The 19,556-nt window shown below is 39.8% G+C and overlaps 1 long non-coding RNA gene across 2 annotated transcripts in view; it reads right to left on the bottom strand.

Annotated features, from left to right (window-relative positions):
• Positions 1 to 2,108: 2,108 nt before the first annotated feature.
• Positions 2,109 to 19,556, bottom strand: part of LOC129058604 (uncharacterized) — an 89,836-nt gene continuing 72,388 nt past the window's right edge. The window contains exons 2-4 of one of the 2 annotated variants that reach the window (XR_008523819.2): positions 6,871 to 6,953; positions 4,182 to 4,365; positions 2,109 to 3,683 (exon numbers count right to left, since the gene is read on the bottom strand). This is a non-coding gene — a long non-coding RNA (uncharacterized LOC129058604). Of the gene's footprint in view, positions 4,366 to 6,870; positions 6,954 to 19,556 lie in introns of both variants that reach the window. The other variant, XR_008523818.2, reaches the window with a different exon arrangement.

The following is a 19,556-nucleotide window of genomic DNA, read 5'->3' as shown; positions in this document are numbered from 1 at the left end:
ACCTGGCCTTTGCCCCAAATGAGCGTCCTCTACTTAACTGCTACTTGTCCCTAAACCTCAACTCAGCCTTCTCTGCCAATAGGAAGGCTTCTCTTTTCTCCTTTGGTGCCCTCCCCATATGTTCTCATAATGCTCTTTCAAGTCATAGAACTACAGCACCATGTTGGTGTCTAGGTCCTGGTAGTATTGCATACCAATATTTAGGCTCAGAACTTAGAACATTTTAAAAACTTGAATATTTGTTGAATGAATGAATGAAGACTCCTTGAATAACTGCATGATATATTGAATAAATAAATTATATTCCTGATTATTTTGGCAATGATAGCACATCTGTCTGCCTCCCCACACCATCATACTACTCACTTCCTTCCTTGTCTCTTACTGACTTTGGCACTGATCTGGTTCCTAATCTAGTCATTTCTCAGGCCCTCTTCACTTGGTGTACATATGTGATATCCCTGCTGTAAGACCCTTGGCATTCCCATGGTGTCTCTGATTTGGCCTGCCTTCTTGTTTCGCTATTCTTTTTTGGGTAGGGCTAGTCTCACAGAATCAATTGCTGGTCCCAGTCATTCACTTGTCCTATGCCTGGGCCAGTCACCACTCCTGCCCCACCCTATTCATGAAATGAGGAGTCAAGCATATTAATAAACACCCATAGTTCCCAGAGTCCCTCCTCAAGACTCAGACAAAATTATGTCATTTTTGTTCCCTTAAATTGTGATGTTGAAGCAGGACACACGCAACTTTGTGAGCAGAAGTTTCCTCTGCTCTGCCGAGGAATAAAGGTCAAAGCAGAGATATGCACATGCCCTTTGACCACAGGTGCCTCCAGTGACCACCACCGTGGCATCATCGGCCAATTTCTCATCTTTCTGTAGAAGAGTCATATGGCTTTATGTCAGAGCTGTAGGTACCCATGCATACCCAGGACTTAAAATCTTGGGGAATTTTTTCTTACAAACCAACTGCTGTGGGGCAGTGTAAGGAAGAGTCATCTTATCCTTGCATAGAAGACCCTATCAATGTCTTGGCTATTCTGCAGGGCATTCTCAACAGCTGCATCCGCCATCCCATTTGCTGCCAGGAGTCAGAGGCCCACCTGGCTAGGACACTGCAGCTGAGCACCGCTCATCTATAATGTTCTCTCATAACACTTACACTCTGAGTCCTCTCCCATTCCACCTCTTCAGGCACCATCCTCTGCCACTTCCACATATTTTTTCCACTTACTTTAGTCTTGATTTCTGCCACTGTAACCTTGGTGCTAAGATCCTGGTCTTGACCTTGCCTCTGACACTCTCAATTTGATGTCTACACATGGACATCCAAGTGTGTGACATATGGCTTCCCTTTATGACTTTGATTGGCTCATCCTCCAGCTTAAGATTCCAACTCCATAGCATCAGCCTATCCAAAGGCCCCTTGGAAGGAGAAGGAGAGCATGGTATAGTCAAGCAAATAACCACCTTGCATTGCCAAGTGGGCAGCATGCTTCCTGTGGATGCTCTTTACAGAGACCACTTTATCCTAGACTTGTGTATGCTGAAACCTAAGGCTAGTGTTGGAAGACAACTACATTGCAATTGACTGACAGAATAAATCAGGTGGATTTTGAAGAGCATTCATCTCTATTTATGCCACCTCCAGATACCCTGCTGTCCTTCCTTAAGGCATTTTTAATTTTAAAGGTGCAATTCTTAAAACACAAAAGGTGGAACTGAAAACATCACCAGACATCACAGAAGTGTGGGCTAGCCTTTAAGGAGGAAGACAGAATCTTCATATCAAAAGCTATTAAAAGCCCTCTTTTCCTATCTCTTCACCTGCGCACCTGATTGCTTTTAAGTGAAGATGTAAGATCACAAGGAGAAGAGGGTGCAAAAAATAGAATGCCATTTTTTCTTCTCCATTCTCTCACAGATAACGATGTGGGAGCATTGGCTGGTATAGACAACCAGCGTAAATTAAGAGCTTAACTGGAAGCCTATTAAAGGCCATCTCCACTCACTCTTGCCTATTCCTATTCTTGCACAGTACACAACACAACTTGAAAGAAGGCCAAAAAAAAAAAACCTCTAGAAAACTCAATTGCTATAACCAATTGTTCAGTGAAATGTCCTTTATTAAGCCTCTTTAAATTAAAGAGACTCCTCCTTCTCCCACTTAAAACTGACCTGCATCAAATACTGTCTTTGCTTACCATGGTGCTACAAAGTGTTTACAGGCCAAAAGGGATATTAAAATTCTGAGACAAAACATTTTAAACATGATCTTAGGGACAATACTTTCACCCCAATACTGTCCATGGTATAATTAACTTCATGGGAAATTTAAACCACAAAACCCATAATACAAGGTCAAATGTTCTGAAGGATTTACTCAATGAATTTAGAACTTGAGAAAGAATGCAAAAGTTCATAAAAATCAGGACACAAATCATCCTCTTATTCTAGTTAGGAGCAATTAAAGGAAAATATGTCACTTGATTTAGCTGCTCTGTCTAATTATCTGCCCAAATCCATGCCCAGAGTCCTGTTAAAGACATTGGGAGCCATGGGACCCTTCCCCCACCATACTGATGAACACCTGATGAAGGGTAGGCACTCAAGGGTCTCCTTCACAGGAAGTTGAATTCAGACACCAACACTGTAGTTATTTAGCCACAGGTGCAAGACTTGGAAAGCCATGTAAACTAAGGTGCTTACTACATTTTGGAATAGGTGAAAATTACACCCAATACTATGGGAGATTGGTGAGGGAGAGAGACAGAGAGAGGCAGAGAGAAAGAGAGAGAGATAAGTATCTCAAAGCTTTCCAGTTCCAGGAGTTATACCTTCTTCAAAATACCATCAGAGTCCCCTGAAATAAATTGCTTTTCACTCGAGCTTCCTTAAGGGATTTCTGTTGCTTGCCACCAAGTGATACCTGCCCATGCCTGTATCTTCCATGTGACCTTTCATTGTGGTTTGTGTTTTCCTGGGTTAAGCCATACCTTTGAGCAATCATGTATTTTAAGGACAGCCCAATCCTTAAAATGTCCCAGATTCCCAGTGGTTTTTATGACTGGCATTTTATTACACAAATTACAAGTCTAGAAACCATATCCCCAGTTTTCAAGAGTCTATAACAAGATAGAGTTTGAGTGAAATATCTTTGTACTAAACGAAGCAGAAAAGAAACACTTTAAGTCCACTGAGAGAATAAAATTGATGTCAAAGGGCCCTTACAACTATACTTTAATCACTACCTTCCACACCTTTCCCAATCTTCTGGAATCTTTGATGATGTTATTTTATTTTGTTTATGCTTTCGAAAGCAGTTGGGGAGGTAAGTAGGATTTGCCAGATTTTGGAGATAGAAAGGGATAATCAACTGGAATCTTTGACACCAAAATAATAAAGTTGTGAAGAAGACACTTTTCTTTTCTCTCCTCTGTAAATAAACACAGAACACAATCAAGTACATCAATTGCAGAGGATGAATGACATTTAGGAACAATGACTAGAATAAGCCAATGCATTGCAAAATACAATATGCCCAGTCAAATTAAATTTCACATAAACAGTGAATGTTGCACAGTAGGTACTTATACTATAAGAAATTTTTCTTGCAATTCTAGAAACCTTAACTTACCTTCTTGTCTCAAAAGTTCAATTGAAGCTCCAAAGCTGAAAACACTGAGGAAAAAGAAGCCAAACAAATCAATGTCCCTAAAATGAGCTGCTAGACACACTTTGCCTTCAGTTTGGATTCTGCCTCAACTTTTGTGCTTAGGGTTTCTTAACTTTCCATCTCTTCTATATACTCTTGTCAAACTAGTCTTTCTAAGAGTCCACTTTCACACTTATCATCGGCTATAACCTACAAACTCCTTCAGGGAAGGGCCGTATCCAACTCATCTCTGTTTCCTCAGAATCCTGGGAACACATAGAAAGTGTTCAATAAACGTTCACTGAGATTTGCCAATGGCCTTTTGTCTCAATTCCAGACTTCCCTTCCTGGCTTTGTGAAAGCTTTCTTTCTCTCTCTAATCAAGCCTCAGCTGGATAACTTTATTTTTTATTTCTTCTCAACAAAAGCATCCACGTTTATTAAGATTTTGTTTCTCCTATTTCTTAAACAAGCTCTGTCTCTCTGCTTGTGCTAAAGTAGACGCCCTTTCTGTAACACCTTACCTCTGCTCCCTGAAAGTTACATAAACATACTGAAGATCCAGTTTGGCTGGGCACAGTGGCACATTCCCTGTAGTCCCAATGACTTGGGAAGCTAAGATGGGAGGATAGCTTGATCCCAGGAAGGTTGAGGTTGTAGTGAGCTGTGATCATGTCACGGCAATCCAGGCTGGGCAACAGAGTGAGACTGTCTCAAAAAAAAAAAAAAAACAGTTCAAGTATCACATTCTCTAATTGTTCCATCCAATGCTATCTCTGTTTCATGAAACTTCCATATTAGAAGTTAAAGGAAAGTTTCACCTTCAATGGTTTTTCCTGCTCTAAGATCCTTAAAATAGAGGACTACATCATAAATCTCTCCTGTCTGCCCCTTTAGCACAATGCTTATCCAGTGGACATGGCCTACACACAGGAATTGGATGTTATTTTCATTGCTTCCAGCACAATTCATGGCTTAAAACCTCCCACAGCAACTAAGGAACAAGATATTGGAGGCTTTCATTGTTTGCCTTGTCAAGTCTTACCCACCCAATATCCAAATGCTCTGATTTACAGCAGGCTTCTGGGGGCTGGAATTTGAATTGCCTTAGTTAATGGCTTTCCAGAGGCCAAACCGTATGTGCTAAAGATAATTTTTTAAAACTCCACTGTAGGGGCCAGCCATGGTGGCTCATGCGTGTAATCCCTGCACTTTGGGAGGCTGAGGTGGGAGGATAACTTGAGCCCAGGAGTTTAATACCAACCCAGACAACACAGCAAGACCCCTGGCTCTACAAAAAAACAAAATAAATGAGAAATATTAGCTGGGAGTGGTGGTGCACACCTGTAGTCCCAGCTACATCAGGAGGCTGAGGTGGAAGGATCACTTGAACCTAGGAATTCAAGGTTACAGCAAGCTATGATCATGCCACTGCACTCCAGCCTGGGTGACAGAGCAAGACCCTTCCAACAATAAATTAAGTAAATAAATAAATAAACCTCTACATAAGAAGCAAAGCTCAGAAAATTGTTTAGGGAAGGGGTTAATAGCATGGGGGTTTAATCTTGGCCCTTCTACAAATTGTAATCAATCCAACAAATGTTTTTACATCACATCTCATTGTGATGTACATTTTTCAGACCATGAGAAATTGGCATCTTCATGTTTATCAGTCGTTGCATTTCTTCTTCTTTCAATGATAGTTCATGTTCTGATTTGGGTTTGGTTTGAAATCTGAGCTTGAAAGGTAGTTTGGGGAGTAAATAGGGGTAGTCATTGAGGTATTGGTGTTGGAAAAGACAGACCAGGGAATGTGGTAGGTGTGACTACCCAACTGAGTTTGTCAAAAAAAAAATGGATTTTCATAGTTAGTTATTCAGAAGTATTCATTTAGCAATGGCCAAGTAAACCAGAAATGAGCAATTTAAAGCCTAATCTTAAGCCCTCTGCTCACATTTGATGTTATGGGATTTTTGTTGGGATAAACTAAATCATGTTTCCAAGAATCAAACATATTGGTAAGTGGGAAATTTCCAGAAGGCAATATCAATAAAGCTGTGTCTGCCACTCCAATTTGACACTGTGAGATAGAGATAAATCTGGCAAGGGGTAGCGGCTGCACTGGGTTCTGTGTAGAACTGATAGTGGTCCAAAATGATGAAATCATAGCATCTGCTCTGACTGGGTATAAATTGTTTAGAGCAATTTCTATGGCTACTGGGCCAAAGTCAGCACAATCAACTGCAGATTTGAGAGTCAGAAATGTTGACATAGAGTTCAACATTAAGCAAACAAGGCATGTTGCTGTAAGTTAAACTGCTATCATATTAGCTTTACAAGGAAATAATTTTCAAAGATGCCAAAGAGTCAGTATATCCCATACACCACTTTACTATGGCAGAATATACTAAGGACACAAGGGGTTATAATACTGTAACCAAGAACTACTGAATATATAGGACTCTGCAAGGAGGAGTCATAATGTTTTATTGGCCCCTGATTTAGAGATTATGAAAGTTATGCTCGTTCCTCCATATATCAAGAGAGAAGCTCAAGGGGTAAAACTCCACCATTGTGAGGTCTCATTTTAGCTCTGACATCCTAGAACAAGAATAACGGGGGTCAATGAGGTTATCTAATGATGATTTTCTCACTCTTAAATTTTAATCATTGAAATAGTAATAATGATAAAACAGTAACAAGAGTTAACAATTAACAAGTGCTTCTCTATACCAAGGACTGTACTTTATTTAATATTTAACCCAGCCAGGCGTGGTGGCTCATGCTTGTAATCCCAGCACTTTGGGAGGCCGAGGCGGACAGATCACTTGAGGACAGGGGTTCAAGACCAACCTGGCCAACATGGTGAAACCCCGTCTCTACTAAAAATACAAAACAATTAGCCAGGCATGGTGGCAGGTGCCTGTAATCCCAGCTACTCAGGAGGCTGAGGCAGGAGAATCACCTGGACCCAGGAGGCGCAGGTTGCAGTGAGTCGAGATCATGCCATTGCAATCTAGCCTGGGCAACAAGAGCGAAACTGTTTCAAAAAGAAAAACTTAATCCAACCCCATAAGATAGGGTGGATCATTTAGGAAGTAACTCATGGCTTGGCATAATCTTTCTGGAGAACTTTCCTATCTCTAGAACTTCCTGAAGATGCTGGTTAGAGGCAACATCCACGCTATTACGGAAGTGGCACCCAACACTAACCTCAGATGCAATATACAGTGTGAGTCTATTTTTGGCTTCCTTTTTTCTTCATCATTTCTTCTTCTTTGGTCTTGGTTAGATAGCTATGTAGCCACATAAGGAATTAGATTAGCCTATGAGTGAACCCCATTAAATGTTGAATAGGAACACATCCAAACTCAGTCAAACTCAGTGCTCTTACAGGATGTAAAGAAGAAAGGATATGACGAAAGAAACTGATTGTTACTTTGGATGCCTAGTTTAAAAAATAAAAATAAAAATCTGGCCCACTACTTAGGAACTACTCAGATCTTGGAAGGACTCTGAAGAATTCTTGTTTTAGAGTTGTGCTATTCTCAAATAGCTATTTTTATGATTAACTTCTATTCTGAGTGATAAATGAAAAAAGAAATTCTTGAACTTTTCAGCAAAACAATTGCCAAGATTTGTTTTATCATAGTGACTCAGAGAATTACATTTATATTGTCCTGACCTCAGAAGTCTTCATTCTGTTTTGGAAAGTAAATAAACTAAAACAAGATATTTTTCTTTTCCTCTACAGAGATGTTCAATGTTCTGTTCTGGGACAAAATTGATCCATTTTATATGGCAACTGAATTCTTCACCATTGTTCTTGTCTGCATATATCTGTCAACTTTGAGTCTGGGGTCTTAGACAATTAGCTAAAAGTTAAGAATTCAGCTGTTCATTCATTGGCAAGTTGCATTGCCTTTTCTTCCTGTATTAGTCCTTTCTTACAATGCTATAAAGAACTGCCCGAGACTGGGTAATTTATAAAGGAAAGAGGTTTAATTGACTCACTGTCCTGCAGGGCTGGGGAGGCCTCAGGAAACTTACGATCATGGCAGAAGGGAAAGCAAGCACATCTTTCTTCACATGGTGGCAGGAAGGAGAAGTGTTAAGCAAAGGGGGAAAAGTGCCTTATAAAACCATCAGATCTCACTCACTATCATGAGAACCACATGAGGGTAACCACCCCCATGATTAAATTACCTCCCACTGGGTCCCTCCCACGACACATGGGGATTATGGGAACTATAATTCAAGATGAAATTTGGGTGGGGACACAGCCAAACCACATCACTCCCCCTTTGTGATCTGGCTTTGTCACTTACTCATGTAAAACTGTTAGAATAATAGTGAAAAATAGTAGCCGTGAAAAAGAATTGTAACAAAGTAAACCCAGCTAATGGAGAGACTTCTGTAGAAAGTGGACATCAGAAAAAGATCTCATTCATTTGCGAAGCTTTTAGTGACCATCATGTGCCAGATACTATGATTTCCAGGCCTTAGGATGGAGGAAGTGAAGGACAGCTCATGGCAGCTTCACCTGGGGAGAGCATGGGCCGTAGAGGCAGGTAGAACTGGCCTTGGTCTACCCTGGGGAATAGGTGACATTCGGCTTTACATCAGCTTCTGGTGAATCACAAAGATTACTCATTTGATTTTTTAAAATTTTTTATTTTGAATAATTGTAGATACATAAGTATTTGTAAGAAATAATAAAGAGATATCCTGTGCACCCTTAACCCAGTTTTCCCCAGTGATAACTTCTTGTATAACTATAGTACAATATTACAACCAGGACATTTACATTGATTTAACTCATCACACTTACTTAGATTTCACCAGTTGTATATGTACTCATTGTGTGTGTACGTGTGTGTATTTAGTTCTATGCAATGTTATCACATGTGTAGATTTGTGTGCCCACCACAGTCAAGATACAAAGCAGTTCTATGGCAACCATGAATCTGGTTCTCCAGCTCTATAATTGTTGTCATTATAAGAAGGTTATATAAAGGAAATCACATAGTATAACCTTTGAGATAACTTTTTCAACTCCACATAATTCATTTGCGATCTATGCAAGTTGTTGCATGTATCAGCACTTTGGTCCTTTTTATTGCTTAGCAATATTCCGTGGTGTAGATGTGCCATAATTTGTTCAACCAATTACCCACTGACATGTGTTTTGATTGTTTCCAGCCTTGAGCTGTATCAAATAAAGCTGCTATGAGCATTAACGTAGATTTTTGTATGACTATAACTTTGCATTTGTCTGTGATAAATGTCCAAAAGTGTAATTTCTGGGTTGTATGTTAGGTCTATATTAGTTTTATAAGAAGATGCAGAATAATTTTCTAGAGTGGCTATGCTATTTTACATTATCACAGCAATACATGAGTTTCTCTATACCTTTCCCTAATAAATGTGTAGCTATATCTTATTGTGAATTTAATTTGCATTGCATTTCCTGGATGGGTAACAATGCTGAACGTCTTTTTCACATGCTTATTTCCCATCTGTATATTCTTGTGGTGAATATATATGATGGTGAAATATAAGTTAATGCATTTTGCCCATTACCTAATTGGATTGTTTGTTCAATTTTTATTGTTGAGTTTTAAGAGTTCTTTATGTTATGTGTTCTAGGTATGTCTTTTGTCAACTATGTGGTTTGCAAATATTTTCTCCAAGTCTATAGCTTGTTTTTTCATCCCCCTAACAGAGTCTTTGCAGAGCAAAAGTTTTTAATTTTGGTGAAGCTCTATTTATCACTTTTTTCTTTAATGAATCATGTTTTTGCTATCAGGTCTAAGAATGCTTTGCTAGCTTTAGGTTTTCAAGAGTTTCTCCTTTTTTTTTCTAGAAGTTTTATAGTTTTACATGTTACGTGTAAACCTATGGTCCACTTTGAGTTAGTTTTTGTATAAGGTATGAGGTTTAGATTGAGGTTCTTTTTTTCCTATTGTTTGCCCATGAATGTCCAATTGCTCCAACACCTTTTGTTGAAAACACCATTTTTCCCCCACTGAATTGTTATTGCACCTTTGTTGATGATATGGTTTGGCTGTGTCCCCACCCAAATCTCATCTTGAATTGTAGTTCCTGTAATACCCACATGTCACTGGAGGGACCCGGTGGGAGGTAGTTGAATCATGGGGCAGGTTTTTCCCACACTGTTCTTGTGATAGTGAATAAGTCTCACAAGATCTGATGGTTTTATAAAGGGCAGTTCCCTTGCATATGCCCTCTTGCCTGCCACCAGGTAAGACATGACTTTGCTCCTCCTTTGCCTTCTGCCATGACTGTGAGGCCTCCCCAGCCATGTGGAACTGTGAGTTCATTAAACCTCTTTTTCTTTATAAATTACCCAGTCTTGGGTATGTCTGTATTAGCAGTGTGAGAATAGACTAATATAGTCAAAAAATCAGGCATCTATAAGGGTCTATATTTGTGTTCTCTATTCTGCTCCGTTGATCTACCTGTCTGTCCCTCCATTGTCTTGATTACTATAGCTACATAGTAAGCATTAATATGAGGTAATTTTCTCCCATTAGTTATTCTTTTAAAAAATATTTTAGCTATTCTAGGTGCTGTGCATTTCCATGTAAATTTTAAAATAAACTTGCCTATGTCTGTTAAAAACTATGCTGAACTGGAGATCCACAAGCAAAAGAATGAAGTTCCAACCTTTCCTGATAGTATATACAAAAATTAATTCAAAATGAATCAAATACCTTAGGTAGGACCTAAATCTATAAAACCTTTAGAAGAAAGCATAGAGCAAAGCTTTATGACATTTGATTTGGCAATGACTTCTTGGATATGACATCCAAGAGACAGGCAACAAAACAAAAAATAAACAAATTGGAGTCCATTAAACATATTTTTAATTGTGCATTGAAAGACACTATCAACAAGGTAAAAAAAAAAGGCAACTCACAGAATGAGAAAAAATACTTACAAATCATATATCTGATAAGGGATTAATATTCAAAACATATAGAGAACTCCCCAAATCAGCCACAACAATAAAAAGCCCTCAATTTTTAAAATGGGAAAAAGACATCAGTGGATATTTCTCCAAAGACTATTATACAAATAACCAATAAATATTTTAAAAATGCTCAACGTCACTAATCATTAGAGAAATGCAAATATAATAAAATCTCACCTCACATCCATTAGGATGGCTACTCTCAAAAAAACAGAAAATAATAAGTGTTGTCAGAGTGGAGAAATTGGAACCCTTATGCACTGGTGGTGGGACTATAAAATGATACAGCCCCTATGGAAAAGATTACAGCAGTTCCTCAAAAACAAAAACAAAAACGAAAACAAAAAAATAGTATTACCATATGACCCAGCAATTCCACTTTGGGGTATGTACCCAAAAGAATTTAAAGCAGAGTCTCCAGGAGGTATTTGAACATCCATGTCCATGCAGCTAAATGTGGAAGCAATCCAATGTTCACCAACCAATGAATGAATAAGCAAAATGTGGTGTATACAGGTAATGGAATATTATTCAACCTTAAAAAGGATGAACCTACAACATGGAAGAACCATAAGGATATTATGCTAAGTGCAGTAAGCCAATCACAAAAAGACAGATACTATATGCTCCCATTTATATGAGGTACTTAGAGTTGTCAAATTCATAGAAACAAAGTAGAATGATGATTGCCAGGGACTGGGGAACAGCAAGAATAGGAAGTTTTGTTTTTTTGTTTTTGTTTTTATACTTTAAGTTCTGTGTTACATGGGCAGAACATGCAGTTTTGTTACATAGGTATACATATGCCCTGGTGGTTTGCTGCACCCATCAACCGGTCACCTACACTAAGTATTTCTCCTAATGTTATCCCTTGCCTAGCCCCCCATTCCCCAGCAGGCCCCAGTGAGGAAGTTATTTTTAACAGGTATAGAGTTTCAGTTCTACAAAATGAAAGGAGCTATGGAGATGGATGGTGGTGATGGTTGCACATTATGAATGTATTTAATACCATTTAAGTATATATATAAAATATTAGGATGGTAAATTTTAGGCTATGTGTATCTTACCATAATTTTAAAAATTGAAAAAGAAAAAATCATACTGGGATTTTGATAAGATTTGCATTAAACCTACATATGGATTCAGAGAGAATTTACATATTTGCTGTGTCGTATTTGGCAATACATAAAACACCACCTTGATTTTAACTTTCCCCTGCAGGTTGTTTTTCCTCAGCCCCTGGATTACAATGCCCCCTGGCTCATACCTGAATTCACCACAGACTTTGGACCCCAGAACTGCCCTTGCTGGTTCTGGTCTCTGGCTAAATCTTCTATGCTTGCAGCTTTGGCTACTACCTATAGCCTTAGGGAAAAACCCAGAACTTGTGTTTGAATTCTACTACCACCAGATGTTAGCTGAGTCATCTCCAGCCTCAATTTCCCAATCTGTGGGATTCTTTGCACTGTGGACCTTAAATGGGAGTTATTGCTATTATTGCAGTTAACATAAGCTTCTACCACTTACCTAACTCAGTGCGTGCAGTTAGATTTTAGCATCTAAAATGCCAATCTGCAATCATCTTTATTAGTCATATTTTGCCGGTTTTTATCCATCATTCCAATTTGTTGTAATCCTTCCAGTCCCTGATATAATCCACATTTTAATCTCAGATATTGAAAAATAATGGCAGACAAGACAGAGAGTCATGGACAGAATTTGACGTACCACTAGAGAAATCTGTTCTCATTTAGGTCCTTTGGTTACAGTTAGCAAAAACACATCCTAGGAAATCAAAAGAAAGCCAAGGAACCATGCCTGGGAACAACAGAACCAGATAGAACCAAAATCAGGTACATGACAGTCTAGCCTAAGAGGCTGGCTCTGGAATAAAAAAGCTCTAATCATCATCTATTTGTCTGTGTCACTCTATTCAAGATTTGCAGAGCCCAGGGAAAGGTCTTCTTTGCTGAGTTCAGGCCTCATGACTGACTCCTGGCTGTACCAGGGCAGTAAGAAGAAGGATCTGGTCAATGAGATGCCTTAGCAGCTGTAATAGAAGGATTCCACCTGCACTTCCCGCCCCAGATGAATTCCGGGCACTGTCAGGAGAGGTCATGAATACTCGGATGCCACAAAGTGCCAAAAATCCATTCTAACTTTTTCTCATTTGATAGTAATTCACTAATAAGCACTTTCTGGTGATGGCCGTTCAGCCAGAAACAGATCCACCCAGTTGTCCAGAAACATAGATCCACTAGTTCCACCAAAGATGTGTTGACAAATTGATACAAAGTCTTGTTGAAATACAAGTATATGAAACCTATGGCATTTCTTGAATCTACTGGAACCTAGCATAACTTTCACATTGGCATTTAACCTGCCACACTAGTTATATAGTGATCCCAGGTTCTTCACCTAACTTCAGTACTCAAGTCTTCTCATTGACAACAGTGAGATAATGGTTCTAATCTCACATTTTGGTGGGGGCTTTTATAAAGTACTATATAGCTTATTTGCTATCTATGTGCGAGTTATTATATAATGCCTACAGCCTCCTTATAAGCATAGAGACTAAATGGAAGTCCCTCAATTCTATTTAGGTTTTTTGAGGGCTAAGGAGTTAAAACTAGGGAGAATAAATCTGGAGGGAGAGTAGAGTTGCTCTGCAAAAGAGAAGAAATAGAAATGGAAGACCTTTAGCCATCTAGAGAAACTTGGAAGAGACAGGTGAGAAACAGGACTGTGGGAGAGGGCGAAACCCTCCGCAAAATGGCAGTTTCCTACTAGAATGGACAAATTACAGAACAAAGGCACACTCGAGGTAGCTGAACCCAAGTGTTATAGAAAGCCAACAGGACACACTCACTCATCTACTGGCATTCCCATTCTAGAAAGTAGCAGAAATCTTGGAGGTAAAGCTCTGTGGACCATGGAATTTGAGAGCTAAAGGCAAATTTACATAGATCTCAAGGGGCAGCTAAAAACCCCACCTGAATTTTGGCCTATATACATTTGCATTCATATACAAGAAGCAATAGAATAGTGAACTTTTCAGTCCTTGGGTGATTTTTGCTCAAGCAGAAAAAGGGGGAAAAAAGTCTCTGTGTTCTGTTATTCCAACTTTGATCTTTTATTCGTTCTCTGAGGGCATAAATGATTGTTTATCTTTGTTTTCATTAGTAAAACCACTCTTGAGGATTTTTTGTTTGTAGTTGTTGTTGTTTCCTGCTGTGGATTTTAACACAGAGGCCTTTTGTTTTGAACCAAATGTATCAACAACAAGCATCCTACAACTGCCATTTGCTAGATCACTTTGTTTGTGGGCTCTTTTGCCTTATGTTCATGTAGGATACAAAATTAATTACAAGCATGAATAGCTTGTGTCTGCTGTGTTGGAGAACCTGAGGTGATATTGGCTGCCACCTACCATACCCCAGAATGTGCCTACCCACAGCCTGTGCAGAACATGTAGCCCCAGGAGGATAGGTTTTAAACCATGCAGCCTGGCCATTCTGGTCTCAGTCAGGGGTGCAAATCTAAAGCAAGAGCAGCCAAACCATAGCCTCTCCATGACCTCTGGAGTGGCCACAGGTAAAAAGACAAGTTATGGCTGGGTGCTGTGGCTCATGCCTATAATCCCAGCACTTTGGGAGGCCTAGTCGGGCGGATCATGAGGTCAGGAGATGAGATCATCCTGGCCAACACGGTGAAACCCCATCTCTACTGAAAATATAAAAATGACCTGGGTGTGTTGGCATGTGCCTGTAATCCCAACTACTTGGGTAGCTGAGGCATGAGAATCGCTTGAACCCAAGAGGCGGAGGTTGGAGTGAGCTAGATCTTGCCACTGCAATCCATCCTGGTGACAGAGCAAGACTCCGTCAAAAAAAAAAAAAAAAGAAAAAATGTTAGGCCAGTCAGATTCTCTTCCTCAGATATTTGAAACAGGAAATGAGTAAGAGAAGACGATGACAGTGTACATCAAAGAAGGCCATGAAATACCTTTAGAAGCCATGAGGAATCACGAGCAAGCCAGAATTAGGAGAAAGCAAAGTCAATAGCAAGAGCAGAGGGAAGGTAACATAAGAAACCCGATAGCACTGTATTAACCTCAACCTGTTCCTGCCTCAGGTATGAGCACATCCAAGCCATTCCCTTTGCCTACCTTTTACATTATTTCTTTTTCCTCTTCCCATCTCCTCCCTTCTTTGCTTAAAGACAACAAGGCAGAAGAATTAAAGTGTTGCCATCAGAAGTCATGGAAATGCACCATTGCAATTCCCTTGTTTTTCCCTATTTAAGCTGAGCTTTACGAAGGATACATTAACCACGTTGTCAGATGGAGACATAATGACAACAAGCCTGCCCTTCATCTTTTCAAAATGCCCAGATAGAAATAATGTCTGAGAATGTGAAGTTTTCCCATCACAGCACTCTTCCCTCTTGTTGAATCTAATTGTAGCACTAGAAAAAGAGAGACTGACTCTTGCAAACCTCCCAGTGAAATGCCAACTGTAACACATCATTAGCTAAATAAGAAACAACAAGGTCAGCATGGTGTGGGAGAAATGGCAATGTTGTACTTGCTGTTGATTCAGAACTGGCGGGTTTGTGAGGAAGGGTAAAATAAATGTATATAGAAGTAATGTTGGCCAGGTGCAGTGACTCACGCCTGTAATCCCAGCACTTTGGGAGGCCGAGGCAGGTGGATCACCTGAGGTCAGGAGTTCAAGACCAGCCTGGCCAACATGGTGAAACCCCATCTCTACCAAAAATACAAAAAAAATAGACAGGCGTGGTGGCACACCTGTAATGCCAACTATTGAGGAGGCTGAGGCAGGAGAATAGCTTGAACCTGAGAGGCTGAGGTTGCAGTGAGCCGAGATCATGCCACTGCACTCCAGCATGGGTGACGAGAGTGAAACTCCATCTCAAAAAAAAAAAAAATGTCACTACAGGCCACAATATATAGGTGTGCATGGGAAAATATAGTTGAGTGTATTTTCAGGATGTGGCAAGCGGATGTGGCTCAACCAGAGGAATTTATAGCAGCAAGTAACAGCCATACCACCATAAAACTGCACAGAAGCTACTTTTAGACTTTGAGGATCAAACAGCTAGATTCAAAACACAGATAATAGAACAACAACTGCTGCTTAACAGGGAGTAGGAGATAAAAATAATTTGCTACACTTTGCTAGATTCCACCCCATTCCTCTAACATAGCAATCCTGAGCAGTTAATTTATCAGAGTATGTGTGGTCGCCGCAGATGAGGGGAAACTCTATCAGTGATGGAAGAAACAGTAGACAGGAAATCCTGAGCCAGCCATTAAAATAGGAGTAAGATTTCAGAAGCCAGAGATGAGATACAATAGGAGGTGAACTGAGTTAGAGGAAACAACTCCTAGTGAAAGAAGTTCTCTTTGCCCTAAATCAGTAAAAGGGATCTACATTAAAAATTCGTATTTAATTGTTAACGTTTATTTTAAAATAAACTAATGGTTGTTATTTCTTATTTAATTAAGAAATTAAAAGGATTTCCTGAAATTAACCTATTTTCTAACTTCGATGTCAGCCATAATTATTATAGACCAAGAGGCACACACAAACACACTCCCTCCCCTAACTCATCTCTTAAACAAAAGATCACCCTCCAGTGACCCTTAAAAAGAGTTAGAGAACTATAAAGTCACAAGAATAAAACCTTAACACTGACAGGATATAAGCTGGCTACAGATGACATTTCCAACCCCCTCTCCTTGTCAGTACAAAAGATGCATTGGATGTGGGGGACAGATTTGTTGAGATACTCATAGACTTGTATGTGTGGCACTTTATGAAAAAATAAAAAGGAACCAGATTTCCCATTTAAATTCTCTCACCTCTACCCCTTCCTTACATTTTTCTTTGCCCCCCAACTCTCACAGGAACAGAGTAACATGGGATAAGAGGATGAGAGTACAGAAAGTAAATGATAAAAATATGTGCTCTTGAGTCATTGAAAGATTCTGATCCAAAGTAATGGGTGATTATTACTCCTTGAAGCCACAGTCAAAAACAAATTTAAAATATTCCCTCCCTTTCTCCTGAAGTCTTTTTCTCCAATCTGGCAACTGGCAATGCACTAAAGGAATGTTTTCATCAATGTGTCCAAATATATTATTCAAAGTAAGATTTTATATGAGATAGCCTCAGGGAACTTTCTGGAAGAAAAAGGCAGTCCCAAAATCGGATGCCCAAATTGCTGTAAGGTTTTAAGATTTGGTGAAATATATTGTGCCTTCATTGTGCCTTCATTGTACCCCAAGCCAGAAATGGAAAAAAGAAAAAAGAATCAATACAAAGAATGGCTTTCCAGGCAGTGCAAAGGGATTCAGTGTTTCCACAGGTTTGCAAGAATACAACAAGCAAGAAAGGCAGTGTCCCCAACACAAAGTGACCAGTCCTCTGAGCTTCTAGCTGGCAAGTTGCCCAGCACAGATAATAGGATGTTATTGAATTTTCAGGCATCTCGGTCAGTGATGGAGGTGGAGGGGTGTTGCAAAAGGATAATGGAAGGAGCAGGGATTGGTAAAGCAGGGATGGAGGGGCAGGTAAATTCTGGAGGTGGAAAATTATTTTTCAAGCATAGAAAACCTTAAAAAAAAACTACTGCACTACTGTGGAAGTCATATACTAAAAGTGTTCTTATAAGAGGAGATGTGAAGTGTGGTACATGGGTCATAAAATAAACTTTGTGGCCAAGACCCTCTGACCACTAAAACCACAGATGCTTAAACAGAAAAATCCAATCAAGCAGAAGGATGGTATTCTCCAAGTAATAAGCCACTTCAGTGAGTATTCATGCTCTAATCCCAGGCCCAGATTCATAATAAGGGCAAAAATGTAAACACACACATACGCACACACACACATGCGTGCACACCCCCACACACATACACATGGCTAGAGGCAGAGCATCCCAAGGCCCAAGTGTAGGAGGAGGCAATGGGAAAACACATTCACTCATTCAGTAGGAAATCTTATCATTTTTTAATTGCTTTGCGTTTGTTTTTCATCTTCTCTCGCCTTTCTTCTGATGGTGATTATGATTGTATTTTGAAATCACGATCCACTGCTACAGCACTGTAATTACATAAATATGGCATTATAAATGAAGGTTAGCACCAGAAATAGCAAAGCAGAGAGGGGTGCAATTTGTCTTTGTGGATGCAAGTGTATGTGTATATGTTTATAAATACCTCTCATTTATATAGCATTTGGAAATAATCTGCTAGTGCAAGCAAGAGGGTCTTAGGAAATAGAACAAAATCCTCAATCCCATTTTCAGCTGAAGAATACAAAGGTAAGAAAAGGCAAATTATTCCAGTCATGATAAATGGAGATTGTTAAGTAAGAGTTAGGCTTAAACTGAGCTCAGATTTCTCAACTGGCCTGGGCACCACTGGTTCTTCTTGCGGACAGGAATCAGTCTGTGTCAGTACAGCTTATCAACAGTGCTCTTCAGCAACCCTAGGACCTCAGAGAGTATCTCTTAACCTCCTATATTTCCTTCCAAACAGGAGAACATCTCTCTCTCTCTCTCTCTCTCTCTCTCTCAATTTCACTCACTTTTGCCTGCAGCACACCACCCAGTATCTTCAACCAATCAATAACTCAGTTCCTTTCACTCTCAGGGAAAAGGAAAATTCTGAAGCGTGTACCACACAGGGTGTGTGGTAGTTCTAAAACGTGTTAACAAATTATTCGAACCTTCTCTCTTCAAGAGATAGAGACTGAGTTTTCTTCCCTTGAATGTGGGCTATTCTAAGTGACTCACTCTGAATGACCAGGAGATGATAGTGATGCTATGTCATCATAGCATCATTTATGACCAAACCTAGGTCATAAGAAGGCGACTTCTCTTTGGCATCACTTCTACTGGGAAAAGCCAGCCTCCATGTCATGGGAACACTCTAGCAGCTTGTGGAGAAGTTGATGCAGATAGGAACTGAGGTCTCCTGCCAACAACCATCACCAGTTCACAAGCTACATGGCTGAGCCACCTTGGAAATAGATCATCCAACCCCACTCATCCCTTTAGATTATTGCAGCTTTTGTCTAATGTCTTGGCTATATATAATTTCATGTGAGATCAATCCTGAGCCAAAACTACCTGGATAAGCCACTCCAAATTCCAGATGTAAAAAAATATGAATACAGTAAATACTTGTTATTTTAAACCACTAAATTTTGGGTCAACTTGTTACATAGCGGTAGGTAACAATACAGCATCCTCATGGTATTGACCCCCAGTTACCCATAGCTCTCACTTGCTCATCAATTACCTCACTATGCTTCCTTGGATCACATCCAAAATAAAGAACCTTCACTCAAAATTCCTGTCTCAGGGTTTGCATCATTATGCATGGTTTGCTTGATGCCCATTTTTTGTGCCTTGTGCTGTTGGATGGTAACGACCACTCACCATATAAACACAGTACCTCAGTTTTCTGTCCACAGCTGCAGTCGCTCTGTCCCTCGTGCTTCACCGTGGGCAGCCAGGGACAAGCTTCTGAAAGCAGTGTGATACCCAAGTCATAGGTGCTTCTCGTGTGTGAACAGGTGTCATTCTGCAGATCTGTTATGTGTTTTCCTGTTGACTCTTAAGAGTCCCTGCATGTAAATCTCAAAGCTGAGCCTGGCTCCCAGAGTCCAGACTGACTTTACAGCGCAAGAGTTTGCAAGTGTGTCCAGCATGCACCGACCGTGCAGAACTTGGCTCAGTAACTTTGGGTGGAAAAATAAAGTACATTTTGAAGTATCTTGAGGGTTGGGTCAATTGAGACATTTCTAGCATTACTTAATGATTTGCATTGTGGTTTTTCTGCAAGCAACTTTAATGACTTTTTTTATAC

The sequence above is a fragment of the Pongo abelii genome, chromosome 2 (genome assembly GCF_028885655.2).
Source record: "Pongo abelii isolate AG06213 chromosome 2, NHGRI_mPonAbe1-v2.0_pri, whole genome shotgun sequence".
NCBI lineage: Eukaryota > Metazoa > Chordata > Mammalia > Primates > Hominidae > Pongo > Pongo abelii.
This window is presented reverse-complemented; position numbering and strand designations above follow the sequence as displayed.